Source organism: Galeopterus variegatus, unplaced genomic scaffold (assembly GCF_000696425.1).
Source record: "Galeopterus variegatus unplaced genomic scaffold, G_variegatus-3.0.2 Scaffold1842, whole genome shotgun sequence".
NCBI classification, from domain to species: domain Eukaryota; kingdom Metazoa; phylum Chordata; class Mammalia; order Dermoptera; family Cynocephalidae; genus Galeopterus; species Galeopterus variegatus.
Genome location: NW_007727953.1, coordinates 167552 through 173072, shown reverse-complemented (window position 1 = coordinate 173072; position 5521 = coordinate 167552).

Here is a 5521-nt window from a genome sequence, read left to right as displayed (position 1 = left end):
GGGAGCGCTGCCATGCTTCCCAAGCAGCGCACTGTAGCAGTGCGCCACCGGGCCGGCCCTTGTTGGATTCTTAAAAGTTCATGAATAAAAATGTTTTAGAATCATGGCCTTTGCAATCACAGCAAAAATTTTAGATAATTTAACTGCAGTTGTCTATGAGCAGAATCTTCTCTACCTCATCACCTCCTCAGCCCTGGTGGGTTTTCTAAATTTGAGGCTTGGTCCACTCATCTTTATCTTTTCAGAGTAAACTTCTTAAAAACCAGATCAATGTCTTTGTCATATCTTTATCCTCAGCACAGCGCCCTGTACCTATTAGCCTTTTACATTTTGCATAGCGCTTAGTTCTGTGGCTCCCAACAAACAAGAGCTTTGTAAAAACTGGGTTGATTAATGATGCTCCACTCTTGTCACCCAACTCTCTTTTCAGGCACTTGCATGTCCCTGATTCTGCTCTGTCTCTGGCCACTGTGAGATATTCAGGCCTCTCCCAAGGCAGGGTGAGTATAAAGAGCATTTCTTAATGGGGGTATGCACATATGCATGCTTACTCTGAAAGTTCTCTAACACTCGAATCCTTAATGCTTTGTTCCTTAACTGTCATGTGGAGAGAGGTGTTTGGACATCATATTAATAATGGTTCTTACTATGTATGTGGCACATTCCATTTTCAAAGGCATTTATAAACACGGAGAGATGAAAGCTTGCACCACCCATCTTGGAAAAAGGGAATGTTAATCACCACCATGCCCATTTCTAAAAGAGGGTCACAGAAGCTGAGAGACGGGAGGGATGTCAGAGTTCACTGGGGCAACCCCCAGTCCCTACATGAATCCCCTTCCCTTTGGACCCACCGGGGGTGGGGTATTCCCTACAGTCTCTTTCTTCAGTTCAAGCGAACTCCACCGCCCTGTAATTTCCAGTTATCTGTCTACCATCTATCCGTCATCTATCCATCTATCTATTACCTATTTATCCCCTCCCTCCTTCTCTCCTTCCCTCCCACCTTCCCTTCCTTCCTATTTCCCTACTTCCTTTCCTTCCTTCCTCCCTTCCATCCATTCCTTTCTTTCTCTCCCTCTTTCCTCCTCCCTTTGTCTTCCTCTCTCTCCCTCTCTGTGTCTCTCCCTCCCCCTTTCTCTCTCTCTTTCTTTCTCTTGCAGAGCCCTGATGAAATTGCAGATGCATGATCAAAATGAGGTTGCCTTAAGTCACTAAATTTGGGGTGGTTTGTTACATGTCAGTAGATGCCCGTAACCCCTGGGCAGTGGGATACACGATACCACTACATGTGGTGACATTTCAGGCAGCGTAGCACCCTGCCACCCCATGTGGCTCCTGGCCTTGGCGCTTCTTTGTTCAGGTCCGTGGTCTGAATGCACTCAGGAGCTCACTTGCACACCTCGCCTCCTGCAGCGAGCACAGCACTTCCGATGGTGTTATTCCTACAGCTGCTGCTCTGCCTGAGACAGGTGTATTTCACTCCTTAAAGCACAAATAGAAAGAACTCTGACTCAGTTGTCTTTTCTTTTTGGTGTTTGATAGTTAAGCAAACATTTATTCAGTGCCTGAGACTTCTCAGGTACTGTAATAAGTGCTTTTCATGCACATAATCTTCACCAAAACCCAATGAGGTAGGTGATGTTTGTTATCACATTTCTAGATCAGGAGGCAGAGGCCCGAGGAGATTAAGTAACTCACAGCAAGATCAAAGATTTACAGCTAAGAAGCAACAGAACTAGGATTTGAAACCAGCTCCATCTGGATCTAAAATCACACATTATTAACATTAATATGATATTAATTAATATCATGCTATTCGTATGGCACACAATAGAAATTTAATAATTATGATGTATTATTTTCCACATTTTGCCCCAACCATCCCTTCCATTATTTTTTTCATCACAAACCTTCCATACTCAGAGTTTATCTACCAAATAACTACATTTATAAAAAAAGTATTAATTTGTTTTTCACTTTCTTATTAACTAAAGCAATCAGTATTTTAAGAATAGTTAAGTAGCTAGTATTTTACCAGCATTGGTAAAGTGCCATTTTTTTATACATACTATTATTTCACTGTCTGTTCAATCACCTGTGGAGGTTGGCATGAATATCCCCATTTTATAAAGGAGGAAGCAGAGTCCTAGAGGGCATAAACTCTCCACGATCACACAGCTGGTAAGGAGCAGAGCTGGGACTTGGACTGTGATTGCAACCGTCTGTTCCTTTGAATTGGCCTCTTTTTACTTCTGATGGTCGTAAAGTCACCAATGCTTCCAAAATGAGCTATTGCAACTTCAGAAAAAATAAGGACATTGATTAAAAATAATTAATTAATCTATGCAGCTGCGTCATGTATTATTTGCAAGGTCCCCATTTCTATTACCCTAGATAACCAGTTTGTGCTAACATTATATACAGGAAAGATATTAGCAGCATCGTTACGATACTTTGCATTCAAATTTAATATAATGTTTGTTAAAGTAATATGGGTGAGTAATAATAGCCAAATTAGTATAAATAATGTAATAATAATAGTAATTGCTGCTATTTATGGACAGCTACCATGTGCCCAGTTTCATACTAAGCACTTTATATACATTTTCCCCTTCAAATCCTCCACCAACAATCTGTACTCTCTATTTTACAAGAAGTCCAGTTTCTGTGAAGTTAAGCAAGATGTACAAGGTAATGCTAATGTAGAATTAGGGTCCAGGCCAACCTGACTCCAAAGACTAGGCACTAAATCAGTGCAGTGCACTAGAAAAAAATCATCTGATTTCAAATAAGTATAAAGGACTTCCAAGCATCTTAACAAGGGGATCTTTTGCCTTGAGACAAATGAGGATTTTCTCACCCAGTTGCCTTGAAATGCTTCTAAAACCTCATGCTGTTGGTGACATAGGGGTAGGAGTAGTGGGGAGGGCGGGTTGGGAGGTTGTTGGCATTTCCCAGGCCCAAATTCTAGTGGTGGCCAGTCTAAATGGTCGTTTTCAAATCTTAGGTCTGAGAAGCAGTTTTTCTAAGTAGTGCTCATCTTTTCCATTGGACTGGAAGCTTCTTGAGGACAAGCTCCTTGAAGAAATTTCATAGACCCTGGGTTCGGTGTATAGCACATAAGAGGGGTTTAATAAACATTTTCTGAGTTGGTGTGGAGTTACGGGAGAGGATATTGGAGATGTCATTATTTGCATGGAAAGTGGAGAGGGAAAAAATGCAAACATCCTAGACCTCATGAACACAAAGAAAAAGTCAGAAAGTCAAGACTGAAGTGCAGGAGGGATAAAGACAGCTCACGGACTCCTGCCTGCTCTGCCAGTGATTAGCTGTGTGGTTTGGAGTGAGTCCATTTTCCCTCTCTGGTCCACATTTCCATAGAGAATGACATGACCTGCTCATCTTTACAGGAGGGCTGTTATCAACACTCTAAGGCAGAGCACAGGTAAAACTTACAGTAAATGGTAAAATGATATAAATACAATGGCATTGATGTCAACCACAATAATGATAAAGAAAGCTTCCTTGTGTTGATTACCTACCTGGCATTTTCATTAATTTTTTTTTTAATTTTAACATTTACTTATACATATTTGTGGGGTACAGTGTGTTGTTTCAGCACATGCATGATTCACTTAGCTACCTGGTGTTTTTCTTACACTGTCCTCACAACCACCTTATGGGTCATTATCTCTCCAGTTTACAGATGAGGAAACCTTGAGATACTATCGTTATTATGTAATTATTAAACACACAAAAAATTCTGACATTGATGGAGTTTGGATGCATTGTCCCCTCCAAAACTCATGTGGAAATTTGATCTCCAATGTGAGTGTGTTGGAAACTAATCGAGTCATGGGGGTGGATCCCTCATGAACGGATTAATGCTCTCCCTGGGGGAGGGGGGATTAATGAGTGAGATCTGGCTCTATTACTTCCCAGAGAGATGGTTGTTTTAAAAGACCCTGGCACCTTCTCTCTCTCTCTTGCTTCCTCTCACCATGTGATCTGCTTGTACCCGCCAGCTGCTGCCACTTTCCACCATGAGTAGAAGCAGCCTGAGGCCCATGCCAGAAACAACTGTCCCAGAATCATAAGCCAAATAAACCTCTTTCCTTTATAAATCACCCAGTCTCAGGTATTTCTGTTATAGGAACACAAAACGGACTAAAACAGACATTCACTCGGCAGAGTAAGAGAGTTGGGGAACCAGAGACAGTGCCTTGTTGGTCAGAAGCAAACCTTCCAATTAAGAAAGATTTGGATTATGGTGGGAACATCTGTGCAAAATCAGATTCATAAGGAATTCTTGAAAAGTGTAACTTGCTCTTCCCATCATACATGTTGTGCTACCCATGATCCAGGGAAACGTCCAGATATTTCTGGAATGGGCACACTAGGGATGCCTGCATTGAATTAAAGCTGCCAATTCTGATGCCAACTGGCCACAGGGTTTGGGCAACTCCATTACCTCATCCTCTTTGCTGTGCTGAAGAAACAAGATAATGACACTTTCCCAAGGCTGGGGCCGGGTAAGTCTTAATTTGTGAGTGTTTATAAATGGCTTTGAAGATGGCAAATGTTATTTAAGTGGTAAGTATTATTATTTATTGTGGTTCCAAACACTGTTTCTCCTCCCCATTGCTGGGCTACAAAACAATAAGGGACACAGTAAAAGAGCCTCTGAATTGTCCAAATGTCTATAAATTAGGTAACTTTGGCCTGAGCTCTGTGATCGTATCTGCAAACCTAGCATTAGTTTCACAGCATTTTTGTGTGGGCAGGCAGTTGTCTAATTTGCACTTAAACCTGCCAGCAGCAGGCCCTGGCACAGTCTTGGCACACACTGGTGGTGCCAGCGCTCCTTGGACAGACCTGGGCTGCTGACATCAGGCTTTGCTGTGTTCTCTTTGAGATGCAAATGAGGTTCTGGAGGAGTCCCTTGTCCTTTCATCATTTACACTTAATGGAAGGGAATTAGCATTCATTGAGCCTTTCTGTGTGCCAGATGCTTTTATGAACATGATCTCATTTATTCTCACAACAATCCAGTGAAATAGGTCTGAATGGTCCCATTTTACAGGCAAGGAAACTGAGGCTCATGGAAGTTAAATAATTTGCCCTTGCTATATAACTAGTAAAAAAGCTGAGCTAGGATGGGAATCCAGGACTCTCTGGCTCCAAAGGCCATGCTCTTTTATCATATTAAACAACTGTAGGCAACATGCCCTACTCTACCTCCCCACCCCAACTGCCTGGTCAAGTCCTCCCAATCCCCTGAGAAAATCTCTTCAGTGCCTTCCATTTGCCTTTAAATAGAATTAAGACCATAATCCTGATATGGCCCTGCAAAATTCCCATCTTCATTCAAACCCATATTTTAAAAAAACTTTTAGTTCCTTGAAAATGCCATAACCTCCCACCTCTGGGCTTTTGCACAAATTGTCTGCAAAATTTTGTCTTTCCCCCCCCTTTTTTTTTTTACTAGCTCACTCCTGCTAAACCTTTGCATGCCATT